The sequence below is a fragment of the Heptranchias perlo genome, chromosome 38 (assembly GCF_035084215.1).
Source record: "Heptranchias perlo isolate sHepPer1 chromosome 38, sHepPer1.hap1, whole genome shotgun sequence".
Taxonomy (NCBI): Eukaryota; Metazoa; Chordata; class Chondrichthyes; order Hexanchiformes; family Hexanchidae; genus Heptranchias; species Heptranchias perlo.
The window spans coordinates 21,833,529-21,859,259 of NC_090362.1; the positions used below are offsets into that span (position 1 = coordinate 21,833,529).

Sequence of the window (25,731 nt, forward strand, 5' to 3'; positions counted from 1 at the left end):
CTGGTATTGTAAGATTCCTTACATTAGTTATAACCAGGTTAGACCTTTTTTGATTGACTTGTCGGGGTGACACTAAGTTGCCACAGTGTTACCAAACGGAAACATAAAATCAATATGGCAAATGCACCATTAATATAATAAATAAACAAAAAAATCCAATTAAATAATATGCTTGATAAGCAAAAGAACACTATAAAGAAATTATACTATTGTCATTGGCATCTACAATACATTCCATACCCTGCAGTGCCCATCGGTTGTGGAAGGCCTCAAGTGTACCAGTGGACACCGCATGCTCCCTCTCCAAGGCCACGCCACGGAAGAAAGGCCGGCAGCCAGAGCAACCCGCCCCATCTTGGACCTACAAATTGACGTTTTGGCAAGACCTAGGAGCAGGCCCATGAAAAGATCTTCCGACTTACCCCTTCCCCACTCCAGGCGGCCGGAGATCGGGAGCGTGGGGCTAAAATGCAGCTATCACCAGGTTAGGTAAATGGTATGATAATGCATTTCAATGTAATTTGTTACTGTGAGATGTGGATGTTCCACATGCACAGAAAACTGGGCAGCCACTTTCTTAAATTGGCCTCCAATGGATTTACACGAGAAGGGAGGGAAAGGACATAATAAACACAGAAGAGTGCTGCACAATGGTTTGGCATCAGTCTTCCAATGGCCAGTGTTTAACATTAAAAGTCTAAAAAAAATGGGAAAGAGCAGCACACGGAGGTCACTCTTCTGAACAACAAAATGGCAAACTAGAAAAACCTTGTACATCTTCATACCATACTGTACAGTGCCTTTTTCTACTATACTCTTGATGGAGCTTCACTTGACGGTTCTTAAAGAAAGGAAATACAAGTCAACTATTAATTCCTCACTGGGATTTTAATAAAATTAAGATTTCCATGATCTACAGTACTACTGTTCTTTTCCTAACTGTTTGCTTATTTATTTACTAGGCCTGTGAATTGGCCTGAGTTCGAGCCTAGTCAAAGTTCTGGGCAGTTCTCATCTATTGTACATTTTCAGACAGTGCATTCAGTAAAATTGACAATTAACAATTGTCCCTGTGACATTTTTACATATTTCTATAAAAATGTAGTTTTACAATTTCAATGTTATAACACAAGGCAGCACAATCAAGCACAGGGAATTGAAATAGATCCATTCCATATCTTGCTGAGAAAATAATGTAAACAATTTTACAACACCAAGTTATAGTCCAACAATTTTATTTTAAAATCCACAAGCTTTCGGAGGCTTCCTCCTTCCTCAGGTGAATGTGGAAATGAAATCCTCAAACCTATCGCATTTATAAATCACAGAACAATGCCTGGTGATTACAGATAGTCTTTTCAACTGCCCGTTGCCAAGGCAACCAAAGTGTTCAGACAGATAGGTGTTACCTACAGGGCCACCGAATATACAAACGGCCGGAACTAAAAAAACAGATGATGTGGCGATGCCAATTAAAATAAACAGAGCGAGAGAGGCAGAAACATAGAAACATCCGGAAGGAAAAGACAGCAATTGACCCGTTATATTAAAAACAGATAACATTTGTTCACTGGTGGGGTAACGTGTAGCGTGACATGAACCCAAGATCCCGGTTGAGGCCGTCCTCATGGGTGCGCAACTTGGCTATCAATTTCTGCTCGACGATTTTGCGTTGTCGAGTGTCTCGAAGGCCGCCTTGGAGTACGCTTACCCGAAGGTCGGTGGCTGAATGTCCTTGACTGCTGAAGTGTTCCCCGACTGGGAGGGAACCCTCCTGTCTGGCGATTGTTGCGCGGTGTCCGTTCATCCGTTGTCGCAGCGTTTGCATGGTCTCGCTAATGTACCATGCTCTGGGGCATCCTTTCCTGCAACGTATGAGGTAGACAACGTTGGCCGAGTCACAGGAGTATGAACCATGCACCTGGTGGGTGGTGTCCTCTCGTGTGATGGTGGTATCTGTGTCGATGATCTGGCATGTCTTGCAGAGGTTACCGTGGCAGGGTTGTGTGGTGCATACCTCATACGTTGCAGGAAAGGATGCCCCAGAGCATGGTACATTGGCAAGACCATGCAAACACTGCGACAACAGATGAACGGACACTGCGCAACAATCGCCAGACAGGAGGGTTCCCTCCCAGTCGGGGAACACTTCAGCAGTCAAGGACATTCAGCCACCAACCTTCGGGTAAGCGTACTCCAAGGCGGCCTTCGAGACACTCGACAACGCAAAATCGTCGAGCAGAAATTGATAGCCAAGTTGCGCACCCATGAGGACGGCCTCAACCGGGATCTTGGGTTCATGTCACGCTACACGTTACCCCACCAGTGAACAAATGTTATCTGTTTTTAATATAACGGGTCAATTGCTGTCTTTTCCTTCTGGATGTTTCTATGTTTCTGCCTCTCTCGCTCTGTTTTTTTAAATTGGCATCTCCACATCATCTGTTTTTTTAGTTCTGGCCATTTGTATATTCGGTGGCCCTGTAGGTAACACCTATCTGTCTGAACACTTTGGTTGCCTTGGCAACGGGCAGTTGAAAAGACTATCTGTAATCACCAGGCATTGTTCTGTGATTTATAAATGCGATAGGTTTGAGGATTTCATTTCCACATTCACCTGAGGAAGGAGGAAGCCTCCGAAAGCTTGTGGATTTTAAAATAAAATTGTTGGACTATAACTTGGTGTTGTAAAATTGTTTACAATTGTCAACTCCAGTCCATCACCGGCATCTCCACATCGAGAAAATAATGGTTAACTCAAGACTCCCCAGGTTCAACGGCTTATTTGTTTTTGAGCAAGCTGTTGAAATTTTTTTTTAAATAATCAGAAATTTCGGCATAAAAAAGGCTATTCAGCCTATTGTGTCTGTGCTGGTCAAGCTCTACATTAGACTAGCCACTACCCCTAGTTAGGAACATAGAAATTGCTAATTGAGAAAAGGCCAAGGTCCACCTCATTTGCCATTTACCATCCTGTTAGTCACACGGTACAATGATAATGGAGTTTTTGACTAATCATGGCAATCAATCTCTAACAATTAGTCTACAACAGACCCAGACATGAGGTGAAGAAAACCCTCAGTGGTAGAATGTTTGGGAACTATAGGTCCAAAATCATCTGTTCCTTTCAAGCATGCAACATTTAACACATGTCATGTCTCAAATTACTCATATACTGTATCCCTAAATATTATTTTCTGAATGAATCAACACTTTCTGCTTCCACCATCTCCCTCGGGAATCTGTTCCATAGATTGACCGCTCGTTCACTGAAATAACGTTTCCACAGATTACTTTTGAATTTACCGCACTTCAAGCGCAGACGTGTCCTCTGGTTCTACTGTTCTGGACAAAATGAAACAGATTGCCATGGTCAACATTATCCAGTCCCTTTAGAATCCTAAAAACAGCAATCATATCACCTCTCAACCTTTTCTTTTCCAGTGAGAACATGCCCAATTTACATAATCACTCCTTATAATCCAATCCCTCCATCCCCATAATCATTCTGGTTGCCCTCTTCTGTATCCTTTCAATAGCTGCAATATCATTTTTGTACTGCAGCGACCAGAACTGTACACATTGTTTTAAGTACGGTTGTACCAATGATTTAATAAAGTGGCAGGATTACCCTATTATTATGGCTGAATATTAATAGGAATAAAATCTGCCTTTCTCCAGTCCCCAGGCACCTCTCTAGTATTCAATGATTTCTGAAAAATTTGTACCAGTTCCTGCAATTTCCTCCCTTAGTTCCTTAAGGATTCTCAGATGCATCTTATCTGGCCCCTGAGATTTATTTATCTCAAGTTTGCACAGCTGTTCTGCAGCCGTGTTGCTAGTAATGTGAATAGTGTCACAAATATTGTTGCTCACAAAAAATATCTGAAGCGTCCTAAAAGTGTTACTTCTAAATAAAATATATATCTTTTTTTAATTTTAATTTTCTGCCTTATTTGCAGAAGTATTTACTCTTATAAATAGATGGTTTGTCACCCTGAAGAATTCATCCCAAAATTCCAGATTTAGGAAAGTTCTTTCTCAAGTAGTAAAAGAACCTACTGAAATTCCCCAAAACAGATTTAGCCTTGAGTAGATAATATAAAAAAGTTGAGCCATTTTCTAATTGGACGTAAGCCTGACCGGAAGTCAGACGATGAGTAAATCACATCACCGACTCCCAGCATGCAAATTTCTGGGATCAGACTAATGATATGACAGACGAGTTCCAGGCAAGGAAACCATCTCTGATTGGAGCTCACTTGTTGGCTGTGGTAAACTGTAGGCTAGCAGGGTTTAAAGTCCTGCAGCATCTTAAAGGACTAGGCATCATGACAGTTGAAATTTTGAAAGTAGGCAAGTTTCTGGTGAAACAAAAAATCTGGAAGAAGTGCTAGAATAAACATTAGGCTGGGTTAAGAGCAACTATATCAGTTCCACCAAGGGAAACACTGTTTTAGAAAACACTAGGCACACGCACAAAATATTTGATTATTAAAAAACGTGGTCGTAATAAAGTTGTTGTTTCTGCAGACTGAGGGACTGTTCTCCTAAGGCTTGGGAGTAGGTTTCATTAGGTGGCATGAATGGCAGAGTTATGAGTTGTATTGAAAAGGGAAGACACTGTAGGTAAAGGGATGTGTGAAGCAGGAATGGAAAGATATGGACAGGACTGTTAACGCAGTGACCTATTTCCAAGTTTTGAAACAGTCTCCTGCATGAGAACTTCATGAATTTCCCTAGGAGCCAGAAACATCATCTTCAGATTACTCGTGCTCATCTAATTGGTTGTACGTAGGTGGTTTCCTCTTCTGGGACTTCCATAATGATACTCCTTTGCAAGGAAAGTTGTGCAGCATGCAGTACACTACCATTATCCTTGAAACCTTAGCCGGGCTATATTTGAGAATGCCTCTGATCATGCAGGCACCTGAAGTGCTGCTTTAACATGTCACTGGTGTGCTAGGTTATTTTGTGAACTGTATGTACCTCATTATGCCTGTTTTCAAGTTTAGTCCTGGAATAACTTAGCAGTGTTACGAACCATGGCTCTAGAGGATAGCCTTGATTACCCAGGAACAATTCTGAGACTTGCCTTTCTGGCCCAAATATTGGTGGCATAAAAAGAAAGTATCATAGAATCATAGAAGTTACAACATGGAAACAGGCCCTTCGGCCCAACATGTCCATGTCGCCCAGTTTATACCACTAAGCTAGTCCCAATTGCCTGCACTTGGCCCATATCCCTCTATACCCATCTTACCCATGTAACTGTCCAAATGCTTTTTAAAAGACAAAATTGTACCCGCCTCTACTACTGCCTCTGGCAGCTCGTTCCAGACACTCACCACCCTTTGAGTGAAAAAATTGCCCCTCTGGACCCTTTTGTATCTCTCCCCTCTCACCTTAAATCTATGACCCCTCGTTATAGACTCCCCTACCTTTGGGAAAAGATTTTGACTATCTACCTTATCTATGCCCCTCATTATTTTATAGACTTCTATAAGATCACCCTTTAACCTCCAGGGAAAAAAGTCCCAGTCTATCCACCCTCTCCCTATAAGTCAAACCATCAAGTCCCGGCAGCATCCTAGTAAATCTTTTCTGCACTCTTTCTAGTTTAATAATATCCTTTCTGTAATAGGGTGACCAGAACTGTACACAGTATTCCAAGTGTGGCCTTACTAATGTCTTGTACAACTTCAACAAGACATCCCAACTCCTGTATTCAATGTTCTGACCAATGAAACCAAGCATGCCGAATGCCTTCTTCACCACCCTATCCACCTGTGACTCCACTTTCAAGGAGCTATGAACCTGTACTCCTAGATCTCTTTGTTCTATAACTCTCCCCTACACCCTACCATATCGTGACAGCTGCCTTGGAAACAGGTGTAGACTTGCATAATATAGTGCTAAAGATCGGAAATAAGTTGAATATTCAGAGAATGGAATCCTTTCCTATTCATATAGATCATGGCATTGTGCAAGGAAGCACATAGGGCCACACCGGTGCAACCAGCAACTCTCTGGACCCTCAGGAATCTTGCCACTCTAAACTGCCAGCTCATATTGAGGTCAGTTGTCCATAGGGAATGATATGAACTGTGTGGCTCAAGGAAACAATGCATCTTGTGATTTTTTTTACACACATTTGTGCACAGCTCACAGTAGTTTATATTCACAAATGTCCCCAGTGGTAGCTTGAAACAGCCCAACACATTTGAGTTCTTTTGTGGCTTTGTTGTGAAGGCTCATCAAAAATCTGAATGGCAATAAGAACAAAACAAAAAGAAGTTTCAGCAAGTGCCTGACAATCTGTCTTTTTAAATTGATTTTGTTTTGGAGTCCAGCACCTAGCAACAGGTTGTACGAGCAGGTAAAGGAAGCAGAATAAACATTATGGAGGATATTATAGAAAATAAAAATCACATGAATTTCATTAGAATATTATGCATCCATCCAAAAATTGGTAGATGCTTCTTGGAGCTAGCAAAAGTCTGATTGCAAAATTGGGCAGGGTAAAAAACAGGCAGAGATCCAGCATTAGTATGAGAATGCCAGAGTGTGGAACTGACAGTGCTAATTACTACATCTGGCAAGTCAGTTTTCCATTCTACTTAAATTTTGCTAAGCAAGGGAAGGAGAGTAGAGCTTAATAAGGTAATTTTATGCAATTGATTAAACATTTCAATATATGTTCATAACTTTATATGAAATTGTGCAGTAGATTGCAAATGTTCTGCAGGACAAAGGATCATTAGCAAAAATCTAAATAATTGTGAAAGACATACTCTCAGCTTTTAAAGCTTGTCCTGATGGTGCAACACGTAATGCTATTAAGTGGCGGGATGTATGTTCACAGCTGCGAGCCTCCACAAGTGAATTCTCAATGCCAGTGACATAACTGAAGAAAATCACTGTGGTAAGTTAAATAATAATAATGCCTTTGGTGTAGAGGGAGCCTATGCCAGCTGCACACAAGCACCCAGTGCACCAAAGGTAATTTATTTGGTCAAATGATATCTGATCCATAAGACACCTGATGCAGCCCAGATATTTAATCGTGAAGTGTCAAGCTGGTGAATATCTGATTCCCAATTAGTTCGAGCCCAAGAACAGATGGAGTCACTGAGTTTGATTAATCTTCAACATTTATTCAATTATGTGAATAGTTGCTAGCTAACGTTGCCTGTGTTTGCTTACATTACAAAACATGGATTCATGCTCACATATACTTATGTCATAAGAAACCAGCAGTTCTTCTCCTGGAGACAGTTATCTTTAGGCTTGCCTCTGGTTTCTCTTGTCCGATGACAGAAATATCTCCCATTTTCTTCAGGCTTTTATAACTCCTTTGATTACAAACAGTTCGACCGTGGAGTGAGGCCAGAATCAGATCAGCCACGATCTCATTGAATGGCGGAGCAGGCTCGAGGGGCCGAATGGCCTACTCCTGCTCCTGCTCCTATATCTTATGTTCTTATGACTGGCTTACTTACTGTACCTGGACCATAATGTGAGACATTCAGTGTCTGTTATTCTTCCTTATCTTGTTTTAACCATCCTCAAGGTCCCTTTGCTTTTTACCATTGTTTGCAAGAGCTAATCACAGGCTTTGTGAGTGCAGATGTCTGTCTGCCTGCACTCCTCTTCACATGGTGTCCTTCATTATTCTTTGGTAATTTGCCATATCAGCACAAGGTTTTGCACACATGCCATATAGACATCTTCATATAAGCGCCAATTCGCTCTCTATATATTAGAATTTTGAACATTTTGTCTTTCCATCAGCGATGTCCTTGTTACAATATTTTTGGAGCCAGTACAATCGCAGCCCACATTTTTTTTTGCAGGCACATAGATTTTAATTGGCATGGGAATTTAACCTTTGTCCATATAAACTTAATTTTAGTTAGCATAATACAATGATTAATAATAAACATTTTTTATATATATATAGTGTATACAACACCAAGTGAAGGCCAATGCTTCCTTGCAGTCTTCATAATTCAGAAACATTATTTTCAGTTTTAACATTGTATTTTTATGCTGATCACGATGAGGAATCCCAGTACTGGGTATGGGATACTTTTCCACTGTGAGTATCCATTGTCAGCATCAAGTGTTTCCAAGTTAGGTGCAGCTTGGCCAGATACAAAGAAAAACATCCTTACATAGCTCAGTTGAGATCCCTGAACACCAGCTTGAAAAAAACCACACACAATTGGATTAAAGAAAAGACTTGCATTCATATAGCACATTTCACATCCTCAAAACATCTCAAAGTACTTCATGGCCAATTAATTAATTTTTGAATTTTATTCACTATTGTTATACAGGCAAACATGGCAGCTAATTTGCACACAGCAAAGTCCCACAGCATTGAGGTAAATGACCAGTATATCTGTTTAGGTGATACTGGTTGTGGGATACATGTTGGCCGGGTCACCATGAGAACTCCTTTGCTTTACTTTGAATAGTACCATGGGATCTTTTATGTCCACCTGAACAGGCAGTTTAATGTCTCCTCTGAAAGAAAGCACCTCCAACAGTGCAACACTCAATCAGTACTGCATTCTGAACCCACAACCTTCTTATTCAGAGGCGAGAATGCTACCACTGAGCCGAGGCGGCATTTAGTGTGACATTTTTTTCCCTGCACAAGCATCCTGGGATGCATTTGATTGTATCTGGGTATCAAATTGTGAGCAGTTAGCTGTTGGCCCAAGAGAAACTGAGCTGCCTGTACAACTTCTATTACACGTAGAGCCCTTACAGCTGGCCCAGACAGGGAACTTTCATCCCACTACTGTCTGGTACTTTTTAAGGAAAATTGAATTACATTGATGGTGAAATTCTATGTTGCTTTAATGTTAATTGACACAGAATACAATGCTGTTATAATATAACCGTTATTATATAAATGCAAGTTGTTGTTGTGATGAACACAGATCTTCAACACTGATATTTATAAGGCTGGGTGGGAGCTTTTCAATATTTTGTACCATAATTAGAACAAAATGCAGGAATTCTTTCCTTGATTTAATGCAAGAAAGAGAAAAGTTGCATTTATATTATATTGCATTTATATATTTTATAGTTTCATGTCTTCAGGATGTCCCAAAGCATTTCATGACTGATGAGCTGCCTTTGAAGTGTAATCATTATTGTTTTGTAGGCAGGCAAATTGCACACAGCAAGCTCCCACAAACAGCAAACGAGATGAATAACCAGTTAATCTGCTTCTGTGCTCTTCTTCCAAAAAGAAGTGTCATGGGACCTTTCGCACCCATCTGAAGGCAGAGTGGGCCTCAGTTTATCGCCTCACTCAAAAGATCTCTGATAATGCAGCACTCTCTTAGTACTGCACTAAAGTACCAGCCTAGATCATGTGCTCAAGTCCTGAGAGTAGGAGTTGGAACCCCTAAACTTCTGACTCATAGGCAACAATACCACTAACTAAGACCAGCAGACATGTAGGAGAGAAATTCTCAATCAGGAAAATAACAGAAATTGTGGCTCTCTTTATGCTTTTGAGTCTGATTTATAACTCCTTTGATTACAAACAGTTCGACCGTAGGCATGTAGTTTTTTTCCCCCCAATAGAATCATGACTTTGAATTGCTGAAATGATCTTGGGAGGTGAATGCTTCTCCTTGCTCCACACAAATTTAACCCAGAAAATTTTCTGGGCCATTTTTTGGAGCGTACTGTTGGTTAGGCCGCTCAAAACCAGGACACATAAGTGAAGCATGTGCAGCGAATGCTTTGCCAATGTGTCCTTAAAAATTGCAATCGGGATCCTAACTAATTTGTAGCATAATTAAGAGGCCTACCACCTAAAACAAGCAGGCTTTATGATCGCCCACGGAAGGCCCTTTAAAAATAGCGACGATTGGAGCGTCAACATAAGCAAAGCAACAAATTGACCCGCCACGATTTGAGGCCATTACCGCCCCATTAATGCCAATTTGGCCAGGTGCAAATCGGACCCACTGTGCAAAATGTTATGTAGGGCTGAAGATTACAAAGGAAGGGAGAGATTATGTCATTAGAAGGATTTGTAAATGGGGATGAAGATTTTGAAGTCAATGCTTTGGGGGAGGCAGTGAAGATCAGGGAGTACAGGGCTGATAAGGGTGCAGGACTGAATATGAGATAGGATGCAGGATGGAGATTTAGACAAGTTTGTGAAGGGTGGAGCTGAGGAAACCAGTACGGACGGAGGGTAAGAACAGAAATGGAGAATGTTAGAGGTGAAGGCAAGTGATTTTGGTGATTAATAGGATAAGTGGATGTCTATACAAGTTTAGACTAATTTAACTTCAATTAATCTAGTATATTTTCCTTAAATATATGTGCTACAAGTCTCCAACATATTTTCATTTCATTATAAATAGTTTGATCTCCAAATGCTGTTTTCCCTTTCAATTTTCTTGCCTTGCTCTTCCTCTCCTAAAGGCCATGATGTGGAGATGCCGGTGATGGACTGGGGTGGACAAATGTAAGGAATCTTACAACACCAGGTTATAGTCCAACAGTTTTATTTGAAAATCACAAGCTTTCGGAGATTATCTCCTTCGTCACTCACCTGACGAAGGAGATAATCTCCGAAAGTTTGTGATTTTCAAATAAAACTGTTGGACTATAACCTGGTGTTGTAAGATTCCTTACATTTCTCCTAAAGGCAGCAGCTCATAACACCAATCCTCAAGTAAGGGTACATTCTTTATTTATAAGCTAATGAGGTAAGTGTCAGCATTCTATTCATCCACGTGTGCCTGATACAATCTTCAGCCCACATCTGCACACGTGCACTTCTGACAGCTTTGTGAGTTTGAGGGGAGGGCGTAAAAGGGTCACTGGATCAATATGAAGAATAGCAATCCTAGCCAAGTGATGCTGAAACCTCTATTGTAATTAGTTAACTCAGCAGAGATTAGTCTGCAAATTTCCTGAATGTCCCACATCACATGTGCATAAACCCAGTAGCCTTGAGGATTGGGGGGAGGGGAGTCTTTGTCTACCAGTATGCAGACTGAAATGTCATTGTTCACAGAAATACTGCCTGGGAGGAGTTTACTGTGTCTCTTAACACCTATGAAAAGTGTGAGGTCTGAAGCATTGTGTAAAAGATCAATGTTGAAGTAGTTGATAAGGTGTTGTAAATGGCTTTTATGTTAGATGTTATGTTATCTGCAAAAGTAACCTTATCGTGAAATAAGATTACCTTAGAATTTGTACGCAGTTTGTACTTCTTACCACAGGCTGGAGGTACTCAGTTGCAAAACCAAATGTTTTGGGGGAAGGGAAGATATTGTTTTAGATTGACAGGTACTGTAATTTAAATAACCATAATATGGTAACATTTGCTGGTAGTTTTAAATTCATTTGTGTAAAACAATCTACTGGAATCAATTTGAGGGTGACAGAGGGAGATTAAAACAAAACATACATTTAAATCAAAGAATCATAGAAAGGTTACAATACGGAAGGAGGCCAAACGGCCCATCAAGTCTGTGCCAGCTCTATGCAAGAGCAATCCAGTTTAATACTTAAGTAATTTACATACAGTAGTTTCCACCTTTGGACTAAAGCAGATATTTAACTCAATCATCTACATATGTCTTCCTATTTAACTCAATCATCTACATATGTCTTCCTTTTTCCTCAACTGAGGATTCCCCATCACTGTAGTTGACAGGGCCCTCAACCATGTCCCTCCAATTCCCATACTTCTGCCCTCACCCCTTCCCTTCCCTCCCAGAACCATGATAGGGACCCCTTGTCCTCAACTTCCACCCCACCAGTCTCCACATTCAACGTATCATCCTCTGCCATTTCCGCCACCTCCAGCACGATCCCACCACCAAACATGTCTTCCCCTCCCCTTCCCTGTCAACATTAAGGAACCACTCCCTTCACAACATATGGAATTCGCTGCCTGAATTGGTGGTAGAGGCAAGGACCCTCAACTCTTTTAAGAAGTATGTGGACCTGCACCTAAAGCGCTGTAAGCTGCAGGGCTACAGACTGGGTGCTGGAAGGCGGGATTAGAGTGGGCACCTGATTGTTCTTCGAGCCGGCGCAGATACGATGGGCCGAATGGCCCCCTTCTGTGCTGTATCTTTTCTATGGTTCTATGGCTTGTATTACTCATGTGCTGGCCAATAAAATCTGACAAGTTGATCGGACTCCTGGATGTCGAGCCTTTATTTTGCAGAGTTTGGATCACTTTGCAACAGTTACCTCCAATTCCATGCACTCTCATTTTTGCTAATAATCGGAACCTAATCAAATGCCTTCTTGAAGTCTATATAGACAACATCTATATAGGATTCCAGGTGGTCAGTGAAGAAAGTGGGCTTCTGTCCATCTGTCATAAGATTTCTGTATTTGATGACTTACTAACATATTATTTCTGTTGCTGTGTACTAAACACAAATGATTTCTGCTGTGATAACTGTTTTCCTTCAAGCAGCTGATATCTCTCAGAAGTTGGGACATGGGGTCCCCAGGAGCATGTTAATATTTTCAGGGGATTCCCAGGAATGTGTCAATAGTTCCAGGGGATCCTTCACACAGAAGTTGAAAGCCTCTTCCTTCATTTCCTGTCCCGTGGAATTCACCATTTTTACATTGCGGGCAGATTCTATAGCACCAAAAAGGTGCACACATCACTCTGAGTCACAATTTCCAACTTCATCCTGGTTGCCTTACCTTCTCCAAAGGCTCGGCCAGTGATTGACAAACCAATTTACTGGCTTTTATGGTCAGATTGAGCACTCAGCCCACTAAATCAGAAAAGGTGGCAACCTGCAGATGTGCCATCACGTTGCAGTGCGGCTGCATTTGGAGGTACTGTAATCTCTTCAGATGATGTCAGCTTCCGCATGTGCAATTGATGCAAAACCTCTAATGCCAAGTTTGATCTTGTTGCTGTCAACGGTGGCAGTACATGCAGGGACACCTTTATCTTAACATTGAAATGATCAAGTTGCCATTGGTGGCAAACCTGCAATGTTAATGTGGTCATGGATTTTGTTTTTAGAAAGATTCACTGGTTTATTTTTTCCCCCACAGTCTGATATTTCCAATTCTCAAAAATGATTTACTAATTACTGCTAGCTTTATAACTATTGCATTTTTAATAACTTAAAAAAATTATATATATTTGAAAATCAAGGATTTTACTACACAAATCACCCACCAACGCATCTAAGAACTGATTTTAGTACATACTGACTACATTTTGGTGTGTAGGTGAAGAAAACATTAGACTTGCTTCACCTTGGCCAGGAGTCTCACTGAAAATTATTTGTTTGCCAACCTTGGTCATACAATTTCCTTTTGACTTCTCTTAATCAGTATTTTTTTGCGAAGTTTCTTTTTATGAATAATGAAAAGCAGTAATGCTTATAGAATCATAGAAGTTTACAACATGGAAACAGGCCCTTCGGCCCAACATGTCCATGTCGCCCAGTTTATACCACTAAGCTAGTCCCAATTGCCTGCACTTGGCCCATATCCCTCTATACCCATCTTACCCATGTAACTGTCCAAGTGCTTTTTAAAAGACAAAATTGTACCCGCCTCTACTACTGCCTCTGGCAGCTCGTTCCAGACACTCACCACCCTTTGAGTGAAAAAATTGCCCCTCTGGACCTTTTTGTATCTCTCCCCTATCTACCTTATCTATGCCCCTCATTATTTTATAGACTTCTATAAGATCACCCCTAAACCTCCTACTCTCCAGGGAAAAAAGTCTCTGTCTATCCAACCTCTCCCTATAAGTCAAACCATCAAGTCCCGGTAGCATCCTAGTAAATCTTTTCTGCACTCATTCTAGTTTAATAATATCCTTTCTATAATAGGGTGACCAGAACTGTACACAGTATTCCAAGTGTGGCCTTACTAATGTCTTGTACAACTTCAACAAGACATCCCAACTCTTGTATTCAATGTTCTGACCAATGAAACCAAGCATGCTGAATGCCTTCTTCACCACCCTATCCACCTGTGACTCCACTTTCAATGGCTTGTGTCTGCAAAAACCAACTCCACCAAATTCAAAGTTAACTTTCCATGAGATTCTGATCTCCATTTGTAGTAACAAGCTGGTTATAAAACTGAAAAAGAGTTTGCTTCATTTCCTTATACTCTGGATGCTATAGTGAAGATCAAACAAACACTCCACCCATGTCTGTTTTAAGGCTTCTAATTGTTCCCATGTTGTACACACTCAATATAACATGTACCTCTATTTAATTTCAAATATGCAAAATGCATGGCTCCAAAGAACTTTACAAGGACTACTAGCAAAATGTCAAACTTTTCCTATTGTGTCTGTTCAAAGACACCCATGATGTCACTTTAATTACCTATTACAGAAACTGGTAGAAAAAAAGAGGCAGCAGATGGAGGTTTACATGCTTTTCACAGAAAATTGGATACCAAAAATAGACCTGTTTTTGAAGCACAATATAATGAATCCCTATATGTAATGGCATACAACCTTGACTCAAAGGCAAAAGACAATTTAACATATAAAAAGAAACAGAATTTGTCTTTAGCTTCACCAACATTTTGGTTGTACTTGGAATAATGAGTTAGTGTATATATCAATACAGAATGTCTAAAATGGCAGCCAGCACCAGCCCAGCTGGGAAAGCAGTAAAGGCATTCTTTGAATTGTTTCAATAAGGTCACAGGTTTGAAGTGCTAGTTTATGCATTTGATGCAAAAACATTGGTCATGGTCTTAATGATTTGCTAACCATTGTATTCCTCTTGTCACAATGCCAATGATAACAAAACATTTGTCTAGAAGTTGTAAGTTAGTAATAGTTGTGCAATCCCTTGTATAAAATCTCTATTTCAATATCAATGTAGGTTGTATCATTGTACAGTATCCTTGAAATGTTACTTTTTTTTGCTTGCTAATTTTCTCCCGAAGGCATTGACTCCCTGCTGGAGTTCAGATCCACAGGTGTCAGGTCACCCTCCAATACCTTGTCCAAGTATTTATTCTTCATGTGAGCCTTAATAGTGAGTTTGGCAGGTTATGGTTAGGGTATGATTCTGTCCACACACACACGCATATCACCAGATAACAGGGAGGAGCCAGAACTTTGGTTGATTTTGCTCTCCCTAGGGCGATGAAGTCAATTATAGCACTCAAACTGCAACCCTGCTGACATCAGCTAATTCATAGACCTTGATGTCTGTATGGCACAGATACTTATTGAATACACTGAATCAGTCATTGGTGGTGATTAATATCATGTCTTTAAATTGTTTATATACTAATATATTCAAGTATTGCCTAATCCGCTTCAGGATTTGAGTTTGTCCTTTTTTGTCTGATCGCCTAACCTCATTGTTAATTATAATTTGAGTACTGAACTTATCCAACTTAATTTGATGAGCCACTTTCAAAGTGATTGACATCTTTTGAGATGTTCGCTGAAAATACGACTGCAATTCATTCTGCATTACACACAACTGACATTCTGTACAGGATTCAATTCCAAACATCCAAAATATTTGTTCAGTATAGAAGGAAAACTGTTGTTTCAATATATTTATAGGAACTTTAACCAAATGGTCAAAAGAAGTCAAATAAAAGGTTAATTACTTTTACAGGACATTGCTGGTCAGATTGTGTTAGATAGTATCCTGATTAACTGACAAATCTGTTTCATTTTATTCTGTGTGCTGGTCAATAAATACATTTGTTACTTTAACTATGTAAATATTTTGACCCCAAGTTTGATATTCTACCAGATAGATAACATAGCACATGACTACAAATAGGTGATTGTTAATCTTATAAGTCACACTATCTGCAAGGGACATACCCACATACATTGTCTGCGAGGGCACAGTATGAAAAAGCTACATCGTAGGGGACAAATTCCACTGCAAGAAATGCTGTGAAAGAGAAAATGGGACTATAAAACCCCAAAAATTTTACGTGCCAACAATGTTCATTGGATGCCGTTGCTGTTACTTCGAGACAAGATTCAAAACAAACACAAGATAATTAGCAATTAATGAGAGCAAGGAGGAGAGGGGAGAGAGTGGGGGGGGGGGGGGGGGAAGAGAGACGGGGGGGGGGGGAAGAGAGACTGGGGGGGGGGGGGGAAGAGAGACGGGGTGGAGGGAGGGGGGGGAAGAGAGAGGAGGGGGAGGGGGTGGAGGGGAAGAGAGAGGAGGGGGAGGGGGAGGGGGTGGAGGGGAGAGAGAGACGGGGGGGGGGGGGAGAGAGAGACGGGGGGGGGGGGAAGAGAGAGACGGGGGGGGGGGGGAAGAGAGAGACGGGGGGGGGGGGAGGAGAGAGACGGGGGGGGGGGGAGGAGAGAGACGGGGGGGGGGGGGGGAGAGAGAGACGGGGGGGGGGAGGAGAGAGACGGGGGGGGGGGGGGGAGGAGAGAGACGGGGGGGGGGGGGGAGGAGAGAGACGGGGGGGGAGAGAGAGACGGGGGGGAAAGAGAGACGGGGGGGGGGGGAAGAGAGAGACGGGGGGGGGGGGGGGGGAAGAGAGAGACGGGGGGGGGGGGGGGGAGAGAGAGACGGGGGGGGGGGGGAGAGAGAGACGGGGGGGGGGGGGAGAGGAGAGAGCGGGGGGGGGGGGGGAGAGAGAGACGGGGGGGGGGGGGAGAGAGAGACGGGGGGGGGGAGAGAGAGACGGGGGGGGGGGGGAGAGAGAGACGGGGGGGGGGGGGGAGAGAGAGGAGAGACGGGGGGGGGGGGGGGAGAGAGAGAGAGACGGGGGGGGGGGGGAGAGAGAGAGACGGGGGGGGGGGGGGAGAGAGAGAGACGGGGGGGGGGGGGATGAGAGAGAGACGGGGGGGGGGGGAAGAGAGAGACGGGGGGGGGGGGGAAGAGAGAGACGGGGGGGGGGGGAAGAGAGAGAGACGGGGGGGGGGGGGGAGAGAGAGAGAGAGACGGGGGGGGGGGGGGAGAGAGAGACGGGGGGGGGGGGGAGAGAGAGACGGGGGGGGGGGGGGAGAGAGAGACGGGGGGGGGGGGGGGGGAGAGAGAGACGGGGGGCGGGGGGGGAGAGAGAGACGGGGGGGGGGGGGGGGGGGGAGAGAGAGAGACGGGGGGGGGGGGGGAGATGAGAGAGAGACGGGGGGGGGGGGGAGAGAGAGAGACGGGGGGGGGGGGGGAAGAGAGACGGGGTGGAGGGAGGGGGGGGGAAGAGAGAGGAGGGGGAGGGGGTGGAGGGGAAGAAGAGAGGAGGGGGAGGGGGTGGAGGGGAGAGAGAGACGGGGGGGGGGGGTGAGAGAGAGACGGGGGGGGGGGGGAAGAGAGAGACGGGGGGGGGGGGGGAAGAGAGAGACGGGGGGGGGGGGGAGGAGAGGAGACGGGGGGGGGGGGAGGAGAGAGACGGGGGGGGGGGGAGGAGAGAGACGGGGGGGGGGGGGAGGAGAGAGACGGGGGGGGGGGGGAGGAGAGAGACGGGGGGGGGAGAGAGAGACGGGGGGGAAGAGAGACGGGGGGGAAAGAGAGACGGGGGGGGGGGGAAGAGAGAGACGGGGGGGGGGGGGGGGGAGAGAGAGACGGGGGGGGGGGGGGAGAGAGAGACGGGGGGGGGGGGGGGGAGAGAGAGACGGGGGGGGGGGGGGAGAGAGACGGGGGGGGGGGAGAGAGAGACGGGGGGGGGGGAGAGAGAGACGGGGGGGGGGGGGGGGGGAGAGAGAGAGAGACGGGGGGGGGGGGGGGAGAGAGAGAGACGGGGGGGGGGGGGGGGAGAGAGAGAGACGGGGGGGGGGGGAGAGAGAGAGACGGGGGGGGGGGGGGAAAGAGGAGAGAACGGGGGGGGGGGGGGAAGAGGAGAGACGGGGGGGGGGGGGAAGAGAGAGAGACGGGGGGGGGGGGGAGAGAGAGAGACGGGGGGGGGGGGGAGAGAGAGACGGGGGGGGGGGAGAGAGAGACGGGGGGGGGGGGGGGGAGAGAGAGACGGGGGGGGGGGGGGGGAGAGAGAGACGGGGGGGGGGGGGGAGAGAGAGACGGGGGGGGGGGGGGGGAGAGAGAGACGGGGGGGGCGGGGGGGGGAGAGAGAGACGGGGGGGGGGGGGGAGAGAGAGAGACGGGGGGGGGGGGGGGAGAGAGAGAGACGGGGGGGGGGGGGGGGAGAGAGAGAGACGGGGGGGGGGGGGGAAGAGAGAGACGGGGGGGGGGGGGGGGGAGGGGAGGAGAGACGGGGGGGGGGGGGGGAAGGAGGGGGGGGGGGGGGGGGAAGAGAGAGACGGGGGGGGGGGGGGGGGGGGGAGAGAGAGACCGGGGGTGGGGGGGAAGAGAGAGACGGGGGGGGGGGGGGGGAAGAGAGAGACCGGGGGGGGGGGGAGGAAGAGAGAGACGGGGGGGGGGGAGGAGAGAGGACGGGGGGGGGGGGGGGGGGGAGAGAGATCGGAGGGAAAGAGAAAGGGAAGGATACAAATGGCTGGATGTTGAGTCAGCCTCCAACCAGTTTCACCACTTCCGAACTCGTTTAGTGTGTGTGATTCTGTTGTAAAGACAAGTTAATTCATTCTCTGGATCCAAAGATTAGCGTCATAGTTGGGTGGGAGTTCAAGCGTTTCATGCAATTCTGTTCATTAACACTCGGCCCGCCCTGTTGTTACTGGTGACAGGAGCCATCTCCCTTTCTGTTTCTCTCTCATTTCAGCGAACATTGTTTTCTCTGCCTAGCTCTTTACCCGCGTGTTTTCATTTTGCTTCATGTCCGGTCCCCGGTCCTCGGCCCCCGGCCCTCGGCCCCCGGCCCCCGGCCCCCGGCCCCCGGCCCCCGGTCCTCTCTCCTCTCCTCACTAAGCTGTTCGATATTTGAATCAGGAGCCGCCGCCGACCGTTGGCCCTTTTTAACTCGAGCCGCCGCCGCCCACGTGACAGCCAGCACGAGCAACGCCCAACGGCCCCGCCCCCTCCTACCTCCCTCCCCCAGCTCCTCCCCCTCGCCCCTCCCCTAGCTCCTCCCCCTCGCCCCTCCCCTAGCCCCTCCCCCTCCCCTAGCCCCTCCCCCCTTCTCCCCTCCTTTTCTTTCCCCCCCCTTTCTTTTAACGAAGAAAAGCCATTTCCGATGGTACGTCACCGGCGCACGTGACCGCCTCTCCCTGGGGCGGGCGGCGGTTGTGAGGAGAGTGCGAAGCCCCCGGTCACCGGCTGACGGACCGGACCGGACCGGCTGGGCCACCGGCCGACGGAACGGGCCCGCCAACCGCAGTCTGTTTTTAAAAAATGTTTGTATTGACCGGTATGGATTTATCGCGCTTGGAGGGATATCGAGGAGCGAAGCGGTGAGGTAAGTGGTGTAACGGGGCTGCCACACGACACGATGGGCGGCGGTGCGAACGGCGCCCGGTCACCTCGCCTCCAGTGGCGGCAGCCCAGCGGGAAAGGAGTTAATCCGCCGGCATTGATAGCTTTACACACCGCTCCCAGCCCTCTGTAAATCTGTTGCTATGGTATTAAAGTGACCGATTGCAACTTTGCACAAACTTTTTTATACTTTTTTTATAACTTTTTATTTGCCTTTTTTAACTGTACGAGGAGTGGGAACCCATTGGGTCTTCGCCTATATTTGTTGTAGGGTCTCCTTGAAAGAAGCCCTTCACTATTTTAGTGTGCGTTTTAAGATCATGTTCTTGCAGCGCATAATAATACTCACAGTCGTAATTAAAGGTGGCATTTACAGAGGGTGATTCCCCCCGATCTGTGTGACATTCACAGGCTTTGCACCGGGCTGCCTGCTGTGAAGCCCAATGTGGTGGAAGAGCACCTCTCCAACCACCCAGCACTTACTGTTCGCGCTGCTTCATTACACCACCGGCACCTAATAACGTGCCAGTGAAGCAGCGCGAATTGTACCATTGGTATTAACAAAGTATCATGTGAAATATTATCACTCTGACGAAAGGGATATAGCTGGTTTTAAAAAAAATAATCGGATAAAGTATTTGTGGGTAATTTTTCTCCAGTGAAGATCCATAATCGGAAGTGAAACCCCCCTTTCTCTTTCTCCCCCCCCTCCCCCCAAGAAGAGTTTTTTTTAATGAGCACCCACTCTTACTATTTTGATCATCGTTCTTCCTCCGCCAGCTTCACTTCAACTTTTGCTGGTCTCTCTACTCTTCGCGGTAAGTCAGCTCGCACCATCTAAATTCTCATGTGGTCACTTTGCCTAATAAACGTTTCTAGAATTGCATAGAAAACAGAAATGCAACGCTCTTTGTAGAGCGTAGTTTAGCAAATAACGCACATTTTAAATCTGTGGAGGCAGGTTGTCGTTAAACGCGCTCATAGTCTTGATATGTTACATAGATCTACAACCTTCCATTCCACTACCGTGGGTTTTCGAGAGGAAGGCGCTTAACCACAGGAAGGGAAGAAAAATTGATTCGTACTGCTCTTGTGCGTATATTTTGCGGTTTTGACTAAATGTCTTGGTATCAATGTGCTCTCGTCAGAAAAGCTGTTTGTGTTGCAGGTCAGGCAGCATCTGTAGAGAAAGAAACAGTTAACGTTTCAGGTTGATGACCTTTCATCAGAACTGGAAAATGCTAGAGACGAACAGATTTTAAGCAACCACAGAGCCAGGGAAAATTGGGGGGGGGGAAGAGATAAGAAAAAACAAAAGGATATCTAGTTTAAAAATAAAATACTATACATGCTGAAAATCTGAAACAAAAATAGAAAATGCTGCAAACACTAAGCAGGTCAAGCAGCATTTGTGGAGAGAATAGACAAGGTAACACTTCAGATGTAAACCCAACAATTTTGAATAACCAATGAATTTGTTTTTGATGCTGTAGTTGAGGGAGAAATGTTGGGCAAGATATAAGGATAACTACCTGTTTGAATAGTACCACAGATCTTTTGTATCCACCTGAAGAGGTATATGAGGCCTCGGTTTAACTTGCCACCTGAAAGCTAACAGAGTACAGCACTCCGTGTCAAGCTTAGAATATGTGCTCAAATCTGAACCCACAATCTTATGATTTAAGTAACCAACTGAGCTAAGCTTGCACCTAAACAGATTTTGTGTTAGATGGCCATCCAGTGCTGGAAATAATTTCAGTGGTTAATTGCAACTAATTGTTTGGACTTTTGACAACCTATTTTTCTATTCCCATACTTAATGACAGCTACTTTGTACTTGCATGTCCAGTTGCAGCAATTGTTTTAAAATGTTATTGTGTTACAATGGAGCAGAATTTTTACAAGATGTGGGTCCAGTCTTTGGTTAAGCCAGCAAAAGGACTAATTATAGTACCAAGACTGTGTTCTAAATTATATCTTTAAACATCACTTATTATGGTTCTTTTTGCCATGAGTGCAGTTCTGACAACAGGTCCACACCTGCAATGATAAATTAATCCGTTCTCTCCACAGATACTGATTGACCTGCTGATCGTTCTTGGCATTTTTTGTTTCAGTTGAATACAGTAATGGTTGTAATGAAAATCGTGGTACATAACCATGGCATTCATGCTGGCAATGGGAAATTCTGTTTCTGTAATTTTTTTAAGATGCAGCATTGAGAAAATAGTGTGATGTAAGATTGTACCTTGCTCATGATTTGTCACTTGTGGTGCATCATAGATCTTGGAGTTTCTACTGAATAGATCTCCTTTCATTGCTTTCATCTGATTCTTATCTGGCTGATAGTTTGTAATGGTAGAGCTCTCCTTATTTAAAAAAAATTTACCAACCAGATGAGCATGTGGCACCCTCTAATGGACACTGTAGTGTCCACAACATTCCAGTCACAGCAAAAAGAGATTTCATTTCAAGATGTGGAGATGCCGGTGATGGACTGGGGTTGACAATTGTAAACAATTTTACAACACCAAGTTATAGTCCAGCAATTTTATTTTAAATTCACAAGCTTTCGGAGATTTTCTCCTTCCTCAGGCAAATGTTTCAAGAGCTCCTTGAAGCCTACGCATTTATACATATAGAACAATACATGGTGTTTACAGACTGCCCCTGCAACTGCCCGTTGCCAAGGCAATCACCGTGTTCAGACAGAGAGGTGTCACCTGCAGAACCCCCGAATACACATTCAACAAAAAAACAAACAGGGAAAAAAAAACAGAGAAAAAAAACACAGAGAGGGGCAGAAACATCCCGGAAGGCAGAGAGAGCCAGCAAATGACCCATTATAATAAAAACTGATAACATTTGTTCGATGGTGGGGTAACGTGTAGCGTGACATGAACCCAAGATCCCGGTTGAGGCCGTCCTCATGGGTGCGGAACTTGGCTATCAATTTCTGCTCGACGATTTTGCGTTGTCGTGTGTCTCGAAGGCCGCCTTGGAGTACGCTTACCCGAAGGTCGGTGGATGAATGTCCATGACTGCTGAAGTGTTCCCCGACTGGGAGGGAACCCTCCTGTTTGGCGATTGTTGCGCGGTGTCCGTTCATCCGTTGTCGCAGCGTCTGCATGGTCTCGCCAATGTACCGTGCTCTGGGGCATCCTTTCCTGCAACGTATGAGGTAGACAACGTTGGCCGAGTCACAGGAGTATGAACCATGCACCTGGTGGGTGGTGTCCTCTCGTGTGATGGTGGTATCTGTGTCGATGATCTGGCATGTCTTGCAGAGGTTACCGTGGCAGGGTTGTGTGGCGTCGTGGACGCTGTTCTCTTGAAAGCTAGGTAGTTTGCTGCGAACGATGGTCTGTTTGAGGTTGGGTGGCTGTTTAAAGGCGAGTAGTGGAGGTGTGGGGATGGCCATAGCGAGGTGTTTGTCCTCATTGATGACATGTTGAAGGCTGCGGAGAACATGGCGTAGTTTCTCCGCTCCGGGGAAGTACTGGACGACAAAGGGTACTCTGTTGGTTGCGTCCCGTGTTAGTCTCCTGAGGAGGTCTATGCGATTTTTTGCTGTGGCCCGTCGGAACTGTCGATCGATGAGTCGAGCGTCATATCCCGTTCTTACGAGGGCGTCTTTCAGAGTCTGTAGGTGTCCATCCCGTTCCTCCTCGTCTGAGCAGACCCTGTGTATTCGCAGGGCCTGTCCATAGGGGATGGCCTCTTTGACGTGGTTAGGGTGGAAGCTGGAAAAGTGGAGCATCGTGAGGTTGTCCGTGGGCTTGCGGTAGAGTGAGGTGCTGAGGTGCCCGTCTTTGATGGAGATTCGTGTGTCCAAGAAAGAAACTGATTCTGAGGAGTAGTCCATGGTGAGCTTGATGGTGGGATGGAACTTGTTGATGTTATCATGTAGTCTCTTCAGTGATTCTTCGCCGTGGGTCCATAGAAAGAAAATGTCGTCGATGTATCTGGTGTATAGTGTTGGTTGGAGGTCTTGTGCAGTGAAGAAGTCCTGCTCGAACTTGTGCATGAAAATGTTGGCGTATTGGGGTGCGAATTTGGTCCCCATGGCTGTTCCGTGTGTTTGGGTAAAGAACTGGTTATCGAAGGTGAAGACATTGTGATCCAGGATGAAGCGGATGAGTTGTAGGATGGCTTCCGGAGATTGGCTGTTGTTGGTGTTGAGTATTGATGCTGCATTTCAAGATGATTAAGGTTGAATTTTTGGCAAAGTCCCACTGTTGTTTTAAATCTCACTGGTGTAAAATTATGGTTGTATGAAACCTCTTAAATGTAAATGGCTAAAAAGTGCTAATAGTATCCATAAAAATACATACATATAGATTAATAAGCTGAACACTTTTTACCTATTTTGAGATGAAAAAGTGAAAAGACATTCAAAAATACCGAAATTTGAATTCCTAATCTTTTTATGTAGTCAGTGCATTTTTCATCAGTTTTCTGAATGAACATAAGAAATAGGAGCAGGAGTAGGCCGTATGGCCCTTCGAGCCTGCTCCACCAGTTAATAAGATCATGGCTGATCTTCGACCTCAACTCTACTTTCCTGCCCAATCCCCAAGTCCCCAGATTTGCCTAGAGTCCAAAATTCCATCTATCCCACCCTTGAACCTACTCAACAACTCAGCATCCACAGCTCTCTGGGGTACAGAATTCCAAAGATTCACAATCCTCTGAGTGAAGAAATTCCTACTCATCTCAGTCTTAAATGACCAACCCCTTATCCTGTGACTATACCCCCTAGTTCTAGACTCGCCAGCCAGGGGAAACAATCTCTCAGCATCTACCCAGTCAAGCCCCCTTTGAATCTTGTATGTTTCAATGAGATCACCTCTCATTCTTCCAAACTCTAGAGAGTATAGGCCCATTCTACTCAATCTCTCCTCATAGGACAACCCTCTCATCCCAGGAATCAATCTAGTGAACCTCCGTTGCACTGCCTCTAAGGCAAGTATATCCTTAGATAAGGAGATCAAAACTGTACGCAGTACTCCAGGTGAGATCTCACCAAAGCCATGTACAATTGTAGTAAGACTCACTTATTCTTGTACTCCAACCCCCTTGCAATAAAGGCCAAGGTGCCATTTGCCTTCCCAACATGGGATGTGGGTGTCGCTGGCAAGACCAGCATTTATTGCCCATCCCTAATTGCCCTTGAGAAGGTGGTGGTGAGCCGCTGCCTTGAACTACTGCAAGGAATCTTACAACACCAGGTTATAGTCAAACAGTTTTATTTGAAAATCACAAGCTTTTGGAGGCTTTCTCCTTCGTCAGGTGAGTGTGGGATTCCCTGAAGGTTACCGCATATATAGTCAGAGAACAATGCCTGGTGATTACAGATAATCTTTCCAACTGCCCGTTGTCAAGGCAATCAGACAGAGACACATTACATACAGGACTGCTGAATATACAAAAGGTCCAGAGACAGAGACTTAAAAACAGATAAGTCTTTTTCCGCTGGTGGGGTTACGTGTATTGTGACATGAACCCAAGATCCCGGTTGAGGCCGTCCTCGTGGGTGCGCAACTTGCCTATCAATTTCTGCTCGACGATTTTGCGTTGTCGTGTGTCTCGAAGGCCGCCTTGCAGAACGCTTACCCGAAGATCGGAGGCTGAATGTCCTTGACTGCTGAAGTGTTCCCCGACCGGGAGGGAACCCTCCTGTCTGGCGATTGTTGCGCGGTGCCCGTTCATCTGTTGTCGCAGTGTCTGCATGGTCTTGCCGATGTACCATGCTCCAGGGCATCCTTTCCTGCAACGTATGAGGTAGACAACGTTGGCCGAGTCACAGGAGTATGAACCATGTACCTGGTAGGTGGTGTCCTCTCGTGTGATGGTGGTATCTGTGTCGATGATCTGGCATGTCTTGCAGAGGTTGCCGTGGCAGGGTTGTGTGGTGTCTTGGATGCTGTTCTCCTGAAAGCTGGGTAATTTGCTGCGAACGATGGTCTGTTTGAGGTTGGGTGGCTGTTTAAAGGCGAGTAGTGGAGGTGTGGGGATGGCCTTAGTGAGGTGTTCGTTGTCATCGATGACATGTTGAAGGCTGCGGAGAACATGGCGTAGTTTCTCCGCTCCGGGGAAGTACTGGACGACAACTCTGGTTGCGTCCCATGTTTGTCTTCTGAGGAGGTCTATGCGATTTTTCGCTGTGGCCCGTCGGAACTGTCGATTGATGAGTCGAGCGTCATATCCCGTTCTTCACCACTTGAACTACTGCAGTCCATGTGGTGAAGGTACTCTCATAGTGCTGTTAGATAGGGAGTTCCAGGATTTTGACCCAGTGACTATGAAGGTACGGCGATATATTTCCATGTCAGGATGGTGTGTGACTTGGACGGGAACGTGCAGATGGTAGTGTTCGCATGCACCTGCTGCCCTTCTCCTT

General features: G+C 45.6%; 1 protein-coding gene across 10 annotated transcripts in view; it reads left to right on the forward strand.

Annotated features, from left to right (window-relative positions):
- c38h15orf39 (chromosome 38 C15orf39 homolog) overlaps positions 1-25,731 on the forward strand; it is a 72,935-nt gene that overhangs the window by 12,482 nt on the left and 34,722 nt on the right. For 8 of the 10 annotated variants that reach the window (XM_067973649.1, XM_067973650.1, XM_067973648.1 and 5 more), the window contains one exon: positions 248-489. The exons of 1 other annotated variant lie outside the window; for it this stretch is intronic. The gene's annotated coding sequence lies outside the window, so the exon portion shown is untranslated. Of the gene's footprint in view, positions 1-247; positions 490-19,102; positions 19,312-25,731 lie in introns of those variants that run through there. One more of the 10 variants, XM_067973652.1, reaches the window with a different exon arrangement.